Raw genomic sequence first — 14352 nt, forward strand, 5'->3', positions numbered from 1 at the left:
TTCTATTCTATTCTATTCTATTCTATTCTATTCTATTCTATTCTATTCTATTCTATTCTATTCTATTCTATTCTATTCCAGGTGTGGGCAAATATGGCACCTTTATGACCTGTGGAGTTGAACTCCCAGAATTCCTGAGCCAGCTTGGCTCTTGAAGTCCACAGCTTGTAAAAGGGAGACAGTTGACCACCCCAATCCTGGCCTATTCTATTCTATTCTATTCTATTCTATTCTGTTCTGTTCTGTTCTGTTCTGTTCTGTTCTGTTCTGTTCTGTTCTGTTCTATTCCCATTCCCATTCCCATTCCCATTCCCATTCCCTACTCTACTCTACTCTACTCTACTCTACTCTACTCTACTCTACTCTACTCTACTCTACTCTATTCTATCCTCTTCCCATTCCCATTCCCTATTCCAGGGGAGGGCAAATATGGCCCCTTTTATGACTTGTATTCTTCAAATCCCGGAATTCTTGAGCCAGTTTGGCTGTTGAAGTCCACAGGTTGTAAAAGGGCCACAGTTGCCCACCCCACCCCTGGTTGATTCTATTCTATTCTATTCTATTCTATTCTATTCTATTCTGTTCTGTTCTGTTCTGTTCTGTTCTGTTCTGTTCTGTTCTGTTCTATTCTCATTCTCATTCTCATTCTCATTCCCATTCCCTATTCTATTCTATTCTATTCTATTATTCTATTCTATTCTATTCTATTCTATTCTATTCTATTCTATTCTATTCTATTCTATTCCCATTCCCTTTCCCTTTCCCATTCCCTATTCTATTCTATTCTATTCTATTCTATTCTATTCTATTCTATTCCCATTCCTTATTCTATTCTATTCTATTCTATTCTATTCTATTCTATTCTATTCTATTCTATTCTATTCTATTCTATTCTATTCTATTCTATTCCCATTCCCTTTCCCATTCCCATTCCCTATTCTGTTCTGTTCTGTTCTGTTCTGTTCTGTTCTGTTCTATTCTATTCTATTCTATTCTATTCCCATTCCTTATTCTATTCTATTCTATTCTATTCTATTCTATTCTATTCTATTCTATTCTATTCTATTCTATTCTATTCTTTTCTATTCTCTTCTATTCCCATTCCCTTTCCCTTTCCCATTCCCATTCCCTTTCCCATTCCCATTCCCTATTCTGTTCTATTCTATTCTATTCTATTCTATTCTATTCTATTCTATTCTATTCTATTCTATTCCATTCCCATTCCCTTTCCCATTCCCATTCCCATTCCCTATTCTGTTCTGTTCTGTTCTGTTCTGTTCTGTTCTGTTCTGTTCTATTCTATTCTATTCTATTCTATTCTATTCTATTCCCATTCCTTATTCTATTCTATTCTATTCTATTCTATTCTATTCTATTCTATTCTATTCTATTCTATTCTATTCCCATTCCCTTTCCCTTTCCCATTCCCTATTCTATTCTATTCTATTCTATTCTATTCTATTCTATTCTATTCCCATTCCCTTTCCCTTTCCCATTCCCTATTCTATTCTATTCTATTCTATTCTATTCTATTCTATTCTATTCTATTCCCATTCCTTATTCTATTCTATTCTATTCTATTCTATTCTATTCTATTCTATTCTATTCTATTCTATTCTATTCCCTTTCCCATTCCCATTCCCTTTCCCTTTCCCATTCCCTATTCTATTCTATTCTATTCTATTCTATTCTATTCTATTCTATTCTATTCTATTCCCATTCCTTATTCTATTCTATTCTATTCTATTCTATTCTATTCTATTCTATTCTATTCTATTCTATTCTATTCTATTCTATTCTATTCTGTTCTGTTCTATTCTATTCCCTTTCCCATTCCCATTCCCTTTCCCTTTCCCATTCCCTATTCTATTCTATTCTATTCTATTCTATTCTATTCTATTCTGTTCTGTTCTGTTCTGTTCTGTTCTGTTCTGTTCTATTCCCATTCCCTTTCCCTTTCCCATTCCCATTCCCTATTCTGTTCTGTTCTGTTCTGTTCTGTTCTATTCTATTCTATTCTATTCTATTCTATTCTATTCTATTCCCATTCCTTATTCTATTCTATTCTATTCTATTCTATTCTATTCTATTCTATTCTATTCTATTCTGTTCTGTTCTGTTCTATTCTATTCCCTTTCCCATTCCCATTCCCTTTCCCTTTCCCATTCCCTATTCTATTCTATTCTATTCTATTCTATTCTATTCTATTCTATTCTATTCTATTCTATTCTATTCTATTCTATTCTATTCTATTCTATTCTATTCTATTCTATTCCCTTTCCCATTCCCTTTCCCATTCCCATTCCCTATTCTGTTCTATTCTATTCTATTCTATTCTATTCTATTCTATTCTATTCTATTCTATTCTATTCTATTCTTCTATTCTATTCTATTCTATTCTATTCTATTCTATTCCATTCCCATTCCCATTCCCTTTCCCATTCCCATTCCCATTTCCTATTCTGTTCTGTTCTGTTCTGTTCTATTCTATTCTATTCTATTCTATTCTATTCTATTCTATTCTATTCTATTCTATTCTATTCTATTCTATTCTATTCTATTCTATTCCAGGTGTGGGCAAATATGGCACCTTTATGACCTGTGGAGTTGAACTCCCAGAATTCCTGAGCCAGCTTGGCTCTTGAAGTCCACAGCTTGTAAAAGGGAGACAGTTGACCACCCCAATCCTGGCCTATTCTATTCTATTCTATTCTATTCTGTTCTGTTCTGTTCTGTTCTGTTCTGTTCTGTTCTGTTCTGTTCTGTTCTGTTCTATTCCCATTCCCATTCCCATTCCCATTCCCATTCCCTACTCTACTCTACTCTACTCTACTCTACTCTACTCTACTCTACTCTATTCTATCCTCTTCCCATTCCCATTCCCTATTCCAGGGGAGGGCAAATATGGCCCCTTTTATGACTTGTATTCTTCAAATCCCAGAATTCTTGAGCCAGTTTGGCTGTTGAAGTCCACAGGTTGTAAAAGGGCCACAGTTGCCCACCCCACCCCTGGTTGATTCTATTCTATTCTATTCTATTCTATTCTATTCTATTCTGTTCTGTTCTGTTCTGTTCTGTTCTGTTCTGTTCTGTTCTGTTCTATTCCCATTCCCTTTCCCTTTCCCATTCCCATTCCCTATTCTGTTCTGTTCTGTTCTGTTCTGTTCTATTCTATTCTATTCTATTCTATTCTATTCTATTCTATTCTATTCTATTCTATTCTATTCCCATTCCTTATTCTATTCTATTCTATTCTATTCTATTCTATTCTATTCTATTCTATTCTATTCTATTCTATTCTATTCTATTCTGTTCTGTTCTGTTCTATTCTATTCCCTTTCCCATTCCCATTCCCTTTCCCTTTCCCATTCCCTATTCTATTCTATTCTATTCTATTCTATTCTATTCTATTCTATTCTATTCTATTCTATTCTATTCTATTCCCTTTCCCATTCCCTTTCCCATTCCCATTCCCTATTCTGTTCTATTCTATTCTATTCTATTCTATTCTATTCTATTCTATTCTATTCTATTCTATTCTATTCTTCTATTCTATTCTATTCTATTCTATTCTATTCTATTCTATTCCATTCCCATTCCCATTCCCTTTCCCATTCCCATTCCCATTTCCTATTCTGTTCTGTTCTGTTCTGTTCTATTCTATTCTATTCTATTCTATTCTATTCTATTCTATTCTATTCTATTCTATTCTATTCTATTCCAGGTGTGGGCAAATATGGCACCTTTATGACCTGTGGAGTTGAACTCCCAGAATTCCTGAGCCAGCTTGGCTCTTGAAGTCCACAGCTTGTAAAAGGGAGACAGTTGACCACCCCAATCCTGGCCTATTCTATTCTATTCTATTCTATTCTATTCTGTTCTGTTCTGTTCTGTTCTGTTCTGTTCTGTTCTATTCCCATTCCCATTCCCATTCCCATTCCCATTCCCTACTCTACTCTACTCTACTCTACTCTACTCTACTCTACTCTACTCTACTCTACTCTATTCTATCCTCTTCCCATTCCCATTCCCTATTCCAGGGGAGGGCAAATATGGCCCCTTTTATGACTTGTATTCTTCAAATCCCAGAATTCTTGAGCCAGTTTGGCTGTTGAAGTCCACAGGTTGTAAAAGGGCCACAGTTGCCCACCCCACCCCTGGTTGATTCTATTCTATTCTATTCTATTCTATTCTATTCTATTCTGTTCTGTTCTGTTCTGTTCTGTTCTGTTCTGTTCTGTTCTGTTCTGTTCTGTTCTGTTCTGTTCTATTCTCATTCTCATTCTCATTCTCATTCTCATTCCCATTCCCTATTCTATTCTATTCTATTCTATTATTCTATTCTATTCTATTCTATTCTATTCTATTCTATTCTATTCTATTCTATTCTATTCTATTCCCATTCCCTTTCCCTTTCCCATTCCCTATTCTATTCTATTCTATTCTATTCTATTCTATTCTATTCTATTCCCATTCCTTATTCTATTCTATTCTATTCTATTCTATTCTATTCTATTCTATTCTATTCTATTCTATTCTATTCTGTTCTGTTCTATTCTATTCCCATTCCCTTTCCCATTCCCATTCCCTATTCTGTTCTGTTCTGTTCTGTTCTGTTCTGTTCTGTTCTATTCTATTCTATTCTATTCCCATTCCTTATTCTATTCTATTCTATTCTATTCTATTCTATTCTATTCTATTCTTTTCTATTCTCTTCTATTCCCATTCCCTTTCCCTTTCCCATTCCCATTCCCTTTCCCATTCCCATTCCCTATTCTGTTCTATTCTATTCTATTCTATTCTATTCTATTCTATTCTATTCTATTCCATTCCCATTCCCTTTCCCATTCCCATTCCCATTCCCTATTCTGTTCTGTTCTGTTCTGTTCTGTTCTGTTCTGTTCTGTTCTATTCTATTCTATTCTATTCTATTCTATTCTATTCCCATTCCTTATTCTATTCTATTCTATTCTATTCTATTCTATTCTATTCTATTCTATTCTATTCTATTCTATTCTATTCCCATTCCCTTTCCCTTTCCCATTCCCTATTCTATTCTATTCTATTCTATTCTATTCTATTCTATTCTATTCTATTCCCATTCCCTTTCCCTTTCCCATTCCCTATTCTATTCTATTCTATTCTATTCTATTCTATTCTATTCTATTCTATTCTATTCTATTCTATTCTATTCTATTCCCATTCCTTATTCTATTCTATTCTATTCTATTCTATTCTATTCTATTCTATTCTATTCTATTCTATTCTATTCTATTCTATTCTATTCCCTTTCCCATTCCCATTCCCTTTCCCTTTCCCATTCCCTATTCTATTCTATTCTATTCTATTCTATTCTATTCTATTCTATTCCCATTCCCTTTCCCTTTCCCTTTCCCATTCCCATTCCCATTCCCTATTCTGTTCTGTTCTGTTCTGTTCTGTTCTGTTCTATTCTATTCTATTCTATTCTATTCTATTCTATTCTATTCCCATTCCTTATTCTATTCTATTCTATTCTATTCTATTCTATTCTATTCTATTCTATTCTATTCTATTCTATTCTATTCTATTCTATTCTATTCCCATTCCCTTTCCCTTTCCCATTCCCTATTCTATTCTATTCTATTCTATTCTATTCTATTCTATTCCCATTCCTTATTCTATTCTATTCTATTCTATTCTATTCTATTCTATTCTATTCTATTCTATTCTATTCTATTCTATTCTGTTCTGTTCTATTCCCTTTCCCATTCCCATTCCCTTTCCCTTTCCCATTCCCTATTCTATTCTATTCTATTCTATTCTATTCTATTCTATTCTGTTCTGTTCTGTTCTGTTCTGTTCTGTTCTATTCCCATTCCCTTTCCCTTTCCCATTCCCATTCCCTATTCTGTTCTGTTCTGTTCTGTTCTGTTCTATTCTATTCTATTCTATTCTATTCTATTCTATTCTATTCTATTCTATTCTATTCTATTCTATTCTATTCCCATTCCTTATTCTATTCTATTCTATTCTATTCTATTCTATTCTATTCTATTCTATTCTATTCTATTCTGTTCTGTTCTATTCTATTCCCTTTCCCATTCCCATTCCCTTTCCCTTTCCCATTCCCTATTCTATTCTATTCTATTCTATTCTATTCTATTCTATTCTATTCTATTCTATTCTATTCTATTCTATTCCCTTTCCCATTCCCTTTCCCATTCCCATTCCCTATTCTGTTCTATTCTATTCTATTCTATTCTATTCTATTCTATTCTATTCTATTCTATTCTATTCCAGGTGTGGGCAAATATGGCACCTTTATGACCTGTGGAGTTGAACTCCCAGAATTCCTGAGCCAGCTTGGCTCTTGAAGTCCACAGCTTGTAAAAGGGAGACAGTTGACCACCCCAATCCTGGCCTATTCTATTCTATTCTATTCTATTCTATTCTATTCTGTTCTGTTCTGTTCTGTTCTGTTCTGTTCTGTTCTGTTCTATTCCCATTCCCATTCCCATTCCCATTCCCATTCCCATTCCCTACTCTACTCTACTCTACTCTACTCTACTCTACTCTACTCTACTCTACTCTACTCTACTCTATTCTATCCTCTTCCCATTCCCATTCCCTATTCCAGGGGAGGGCAAATATGGCCCCTTTTATGACTTGTATTCTTCAAATCCCAGAATTCTTGAGCCAGTTTGGCTGTTGAAGTCCACAGGTTGTAAAAGGGCCACAGTTGCCCACCCCACCCCTGGTTGATTCTATTCTATTCTATTCTATTCTATTCTATTCTATTCTATTCTGTTCTGTTCTGTTCTGTTCTGTTCTGTTCTGTTCTGTTCTATTCTCATTCTCATTCTCATTCTCATTCTCATTCCCATTCCCTATTCTATTCTATTCTATTCTATTATTCTATTCTATTCTATTCTATTCTATTCTATTCTATTCTATTCTATTCTATTCCCATTCCCTTTCCCTTTCCCATTCCTTATTCTATTCTATTCTATTCTATTCTATTCTATTCTATTCTATTCTATTCTATTCTATTCTATTCTATTCTATTCTGTTCTGTTCTATTCTATTCCCTTTCCCATTCCCATTCCCTTTCCCTTTCCCATTCCCTATTCTATTCTATTCTATTCTATTCTATTCTATTCTGTTCTGTTCTGTTCTGTTCTGTTCTGTTCTGTTCTATTCCCATTCCCTTTCCCTTTCCCATTCCCATTCCCTATTCTGTTCTGTTCTGTTCTGTTCTGTTCTATTCTATTCTATTCTATTCTATTCTATTCTATTCTATTCTATTCTATTCTATTCTATTCTATTCCCATTCCTTATTCTATTCTATTCTATTCTATTCTATTCTATTCTATTCTATTCTATTCTATTCTATTCTATTCTATTCTATTCCCATTCCCATTCCCATTCCCATTCCCTATTCTGTTCTGTTCTGTTCTGTTCTGTTCTGTTCTGTTCTATTCTATTCTATTCTATTCTATTCTATTCTATTCTATTCTATTCTATTCTTTTCTATTCTCTTCTATTCCCATTCCCTTTCCCTTTCCCATTCCCATTCCCATTCCCTTTCCCATTCCCATTCCCTATTCTGTTCTATTCTATTCTATTCTATTCTATTCTATTCTATTCTATTCCATTCCCATTCCCTTTCCCTTTCCCATTCCCATTCCCTATTCTGTTCTGTTCTGTTCTGTTCTGTTCTGTTCTATTCTATTCTATTCTATTCTATTCTATTCTATTCTATTCTATTCTATTCTATTCTATTCTATTCCCATTCCTTATTCTATTCTATTCTATTCTATTCTATTCTATTCTATTCTATTCTATTCTATTCTATTCTATTCTATTCTATTCTATTCTATTCCCATTCCCTTTCCCTTTCCCATTCCCTATTCTATTCTATTCTATTCTATTCTATTCTATTCCCATTCCCATTCCCTTTCCCTTTCCCTTTCCCATTCCCATTCCCATTCCCTATTCTGTTCTGTTCTGTTCTGTTCTGTTCTGTTCTGTTCTGTTCTATTCTATTCTATTCCCATTCCTTATTCTATTCTATTCTATTCTATTCTATTCTATTCTATTCTATTCTATTCTATTCTATTCCCATTCCCTTTCCCATTCCCATTCCCTATTCTGTTCTGTTCTGTTCTGTTCTATTCTATTCTATTCTATTCCCATTCCTTATTCTATTCTATTCTATTCTATTCTATTCTATTCTATTCTATTCTATTCTATTCTATTCTATTCTATTCTATTCTATTCTATTCCCATTCCCTTTCCCATTCCCTATTCTGTTCTGTTCTGTTCTGTTCTGTTCTGTTCTATTCTATTCTATTCTATTCCCATTCCTTATTCTATTCTATTCTATTCTATTCTATTCTATTCTATTCTATTCTATTCTATTCTATTCTATTCTATTCTATTCTATTCTTTTCTATTCTCTTCTATTCCCATTCCCTTTCCCTTTCCCATTCCCATTCCCTTTCCCATTCCCATTCCCTATTCTGTTCTATTCTATTCTATTCTATTCTATTCTATTCTATTCTATTCTATTCTATTCTATTCTATTCTATTCCATTCCCATTCCCTTTCCCATTCCCATTCCCTATTCTGTTCTGTTCTGTTCTGTTCTGTTCTGTTCTGTTCTATTCTATTCTATTCTATTCTATTCTATTCTATTCTATTCCCATTCCTTATTCTATTCTATTCTATTCTATTCTATTCTATTCTATTCTATTCTATTCTATTCTATTCTATTCTATTCTATTCTATTCTCTTCCCATTCCCTTTCCCTTTCCCATTCCCTATTCTATTCTATTCTATTCTATTCTATTCTATTCTATTCCCATTCCCTTTCCCTTTCCCATTCCCTATTCTATTCTATTCTATTCTATTCTATTCTATTCTATTCTATTCTATTCTATTCCCATTCCTTATTCTATTCTATTCTATTCTATTCTATTCTATTCTATTCTATTCTATTCTATTCTATTCTATTCTATTCTATTCTATTCTATTCCCTTTCCCATTCCCATTCCCTTTCCCTTTCCCATTCCCTATTCTATTCTATTCTATTCTATTCTATTCTATTCTATTCTATTCCCATTCCCTTTCCCTTTCCCTTTCCCATTCCCATTCCCATTCCCTATTCTGTTCTGTTCTGTTCTGTTCTGTTCTATTCTATTCTATTCTATTCTATTCTATTCTATTCTATTCCCATTCCTTATTCTATTCTATTCTATTCTATTCTATTCTATTCTATTCTATTCTATTCTATTCTATTCCCATTCCCATTCCCATTCCCTATTCTGTTCTGTTCTGTTCTGTTCTGTTCTATTCTATTCTATTCCCATTCCTTATTCTATTCTATTCTATTCTATTCTATTCTATTCTATTCTATTCTATTCTATTCTATTCTATTCTATTCTATTCTCTTCTATTCCCATTCCCTTTCCCTTTCCCATTCCCATTCCCTTTCCCATTCCCATTCCCTATTCTGTTCTATTCTATTCTATTCTATTCTATTCTATTCTATTCTATTCTATTCTATTCTATTCTATTCTATTCCATTCCCATTCCCTTTCCCTTTCCCATTCCCATTCCCATTCCCATTCCCTATTCTGTTCTGTTCTGTTCTGTTCTGTTCTGTTCTGTTCTGTTCTGTTCTATTCTATTCTATTCCCATTCCTTATTCTATTCTATTCTATTCTATTCTATTCTATTCTATTCTATTCTATTCTATTCTATTCTATTCTATTCTATTCTATTCTATTCTATTCTATTCCCATTCCCTTTCCCTTTCCCATTCCCTATTCTATTCTATTCTATTCTATTCTATTCCCATTCCCATTCCCTTTCCCTTTCCCTTTCCCATTCCCATTCCCTTTCCCTATTCTGTTCTGTTCTGTTCTGTTCTGTTCTGTTCTATTCTATTCTATTCCCATTCCTTATTCTATTCTATTCTATTCTATTCTATTCTATTCTATTCTATTCTATTCCCATTCCCTTTCCCATTCCCATTCCCTATTCTGTTCTGTTCTGTTCTGTTCTGTTCTGTTCTATTCTATTCTATTCTATTCTATTCTATTCTATTCTATTCCCATTCCTTATTCTATTCTATTCTATTCTATTCTATTCTATTCTATTCTATTCTATTCTATTCTATTCTATTCTATTCCCTTTCCCATTCCCTTTCCCATTCCCATTCCCTATTCTGTTCTATTCTATTCTATTCTATTCTATTCTATTCTATTCTATTCTATTCTATTCTATTCTATTCTTCTATTCTATTCTATTCTATTCTATTCTATTCTATTCTATTCTATTCTATTCCATTCCCATTCCCATTCCCTTTCCCATTCCCATTCCCATTTCCTATTCTGTTCTGTTCTGTTCTGTTCTGTTCTATTCTATTCTATTCTATTCTATTCTATTCTATTCTATTCTATTCTATTCTATTCTATTCTATTCTATTCTATTCTATTCCAGGTGTGGGCAAATATGGCACCTTTATGACCTGTGGAGTTGAACTCCCAGAATTCCTGAGCCAGCTTGGCTCTTGAAGTCCACAGCTTGTAAAAGGGAGACAGTTGACCACCCCAATCCTGGCCTATTCTATTCTATTCTATTCTATTCTGTTCTGTTCTGTTCTGTTCTGTTCTGTTCTGTTCTGTTCTGTTCTATTCCCATTCCCATTCCCATTCCCATTCCCATTCCCTACTCTACTCTACTCTACTCTACTCTACTCTACTCTACTCTACTCTACTCTACTCTATTCTATCCTCTTCCCATTCCCATTCCCTATTCCAGGGGAGGGCAAATATGGCCCCTTTTATGACTTGTATTCTTCAAATCCCAGAATTCTTGAGCCAGTTTGGCTGTTGAAGTCCACAGGTTGTAAAAGGGCCACAGTTGCCCACCCCACCCCTGGTTGATTCTATTCTATTCTATTCTATTCTATTCTATTCTATTCTATTCTATTCTGTTCTGTTCTGTTCTGTTCTGTTCTGTTCTGTTCTGTTCTGTTCTGTTCTATTCTCATTCTCATTCTCATTCTCATTCTCATTCCCATTCCCTATTCTATTCTATTCTATTCTATTATTCTATTCTATTCTATTCTATTCTATTCTATTCTATTCTATTCTATTCCCATTCCCTTTCCCTTTCCCATTCCCTATTCTATTCTATTCTATTCTATTCTATTCTATTCTATTCCCATTCCTTATTCTATTCTATTCTATTCTATTCTATTCTATTCTATTCTATTCTATTCTATTCTATTCTATTCTGTTCTGTTCTGTTCTATTCTATTCCCTTTCCCATTCCCATTCCCTTTCCCTTTCCCTTTCCCATTCCCTATTCTATTCTATTCTATTCTATTCTATTCTATTCTATTCTATTCTATTCCCATTCCCTTTCCCTTTCCCATTCCCATTCCCATTCCCTATTCTGTTCTGTTCTGTTCTGTTCTGTTCTATTCTATTCTATTCTATTCTATTCTATTCTATTCTATTCCCATTCCTTATTCTATTCTATTCTATTCTATTCTATTCTATTCTATTCTATTCTATTCTATTCTATTCTATTCCCATTCCCATTCCCATTCCCTATTCTGTTCTGTTCTGTTCTGTTCTGTTCTGTTCTATTCTATTCTATTCTATTCTATTCTATTCCCATTCCTTATTCTATTCTATTCTATTCTATTCTATTCTATTCTATTCTATTCTATTCTATTCTATTCTATTCGAACAGAACAGAACAGAATAGGCCAGGTTTGGGGTGGTCAACTGTGTCCCCTTTACAAGCTTTGGACTTCAAGAGCCAAGCTGGCTCAGGAATTCTGGGAGTTCAAGTCCACAGGTCATAAAGGTGCCATATTTGCCCATCCCTGGAATAGGGAATGGGAATGGGAAGAGGATAGAATAGAATGGAGTGGAGTGGAGTGGAGTGGAGTGGAGTGGAGTGGAGTAGAGTAGAGTAGGGAGTGGGAATGGGAATGGGAATGGGAATGCAATGCAATGCAATGCAATGCAATGCAATGCAATGCAATGCAATGCAATGCAATGCAATGCAATGCAATGCAATGCAAAGGAATTGACATGACTTGAATGGAATAGAACAGAACAGAACAGACCAGGGGTGGGGTCGGCAACTGTGGCCCTTTTATAACCTGTGGACTTCAATAGCCAAGCTGGCTAAGGAATTTTGGGACTTGAAGTCCACAGGTCATAAAGGGGCCATATTTGCCCACCCCTGGAATAGGGAATGGGAATGGGAAGAGGATAGAATAGAATAGAATAGAATAGAATAGAATAGAACAGAACAGAACAGAACAGAACAGAACAGAATAGGGAATGGGAATGGGAAAGGGAATGGGAATAGAATAGAATAGAATAGAATAGAATAGAATAGAATAGAATAGAATAGAATAGAATAGAATAGAATAGAATAAGGAATGGGAATAGAATAGAATAGAATAGAATAGAACAGAACAGAACAGAACAGAACAGGGAATGGGAATGGGAATGGGAAAGGGAAAGGGAATGGGAATGGGAATGGGAATAGAATAGAATAGAATAGAATAGGGAATGGGAATGGGAAAGGGAAAGGGAATGGGAATAGAATAGAATAGAATAGAATAGAATAGAATAGAATAGAATAGAATAGAATAGAATAGAATAGAATAGAATAGAATAGAATAGAATAGAATAGAATAGAATAGAATAGAATAGAATAGAACAGAACAGAACAGAACAGAACAGAATAGGGAATGGGAATGGGAATGGGAATGGGAAAGGGAAAGGGAATGGGAATGGAATAGAATAGAATAGAATAGAATAGAATAGAATAGAATAGAATAGAATAGAATAGAATAGAATAGAACACAATAGGGAATGGGAAAGGGAATGGGAATGGGAAAGGGAAAGGGAAAGGGAATGGGAATAGAAGAGAATAGAAAAGAATAGAATAGAATAGAATAGAATAGAATAGAATAGAATAGAATAGAATAGAATAGAATAGAATAGAATAGAATAAGGAATGGGAATAGAATAGAATAGAACAGAACAGAACAGAACAGAACAGACCAGAACAGAACAGAATAGGGAATGGGAATGGGAAAGGGAATGGGAATAGAGTAGAATAGAATAGAATAGAATAGAATAGAATAGAATAGAATAGAATAGAATAGAATAGAATAGAATAGAATAGAATAGAATAGAATAGAATAGAACAGGACAGGACAGGACAGGACAGAACAGAATAGGGAATGGGAATGGGAATGGGAAAGGGAAAGGGAATGGGAATGGAATAGAATAGAATAGAATAGAATAGAATAGAATAGAATAGAATAGAATAGAATAGAATAGAATAGAATAGAATAGAATAGAATAGAATAGAATAGAATAGAATAGAATAAGGAACGGGAATAGAATAGAATAGAATAGAATAGAATAGAATAGAATAGAATAGAATAGAATAGAATAGAATAGAATAGGGAATGGGAATGGGAATGCGATTTGGAATAGAATAGAACAGAACAGAACAGAATATTCTATTCTATTCTATTCTATTCTATTCTATTCTATTGTATTCTATTCTATTCTATTCTATTCTATTCTATTCTATTCTATTCTATTCTATTCTATTCTTCTATTCTATTCTATTCTATTCCATTCCCATTCCCTTTCCCATTCCCATTCCCTATTCTGTTCTGTTCTGTTCTGTTCTGTTCTGTTCTGTTCTATTCCCATTCCTTATTCTATTCTATTCTATTCTATTCTATTCTATTCTATTCTATTCTATTCTATTCTATTCGAACAGAACAGAACAGAATAGGCCAGGTTTGGGGTGGTCAACTGTGTCCCCTTTACAAGCTGTGGACTTCAAGAGCCAAGCTGGCTCAGGAATTCTGTGAGTTCAAGTCCACAGGTCATAAAGGTGCCATATTTGCCCACCCCTGGAATAGGGAATGGGAATGGGAAGAGGATAGAATAGAATGGAGTGGAGTGGAGTGGAGTGGAGTGGAGTGGAGTGGAGTGGAGTGGAGTGGAGTGGAGTAGAGTAGAGTAGGGAGTGGGAATGGGAATGGGAATGGGAATGCAATGCAATGCAATGCAATGCAATGCAATGCAATGCAATGCAAGGCAAGGCAAGGCAAGGCAAGGCAATGCAAAGGAATTGACATGACTTGAATGGAATAGAACAGAACAGAACAGACCAGGGGTGGTCTCTATTCTATTCTATTCCATTCCCTTTCCCTTTCCCTTTCCCATTCCCATTCCCATTCCCATTCCCATTCCCATTCCCATTCCCATTCCCTATTCTGTTCTGTTCTGTTCTGTTCTGTTCTGT

The sequence above is a fragment of the Pituophis catenifer genome, unplaced genomic scaffold (genome assembly GCF_029215685.1).
Source record: "Pituophis catenifer annectens isolate HBS135680 unplaced genomic scaffold, rPitCat1.0.hap2 SCAF_5, whole genome shotgun sequence".
Classification (NCBI taxonomy): Eukaryota; Metazoa; Chordata; class Lepidosauria; order Squamata; family Colubridae; genus Pituophis; species Pituophis catenifer.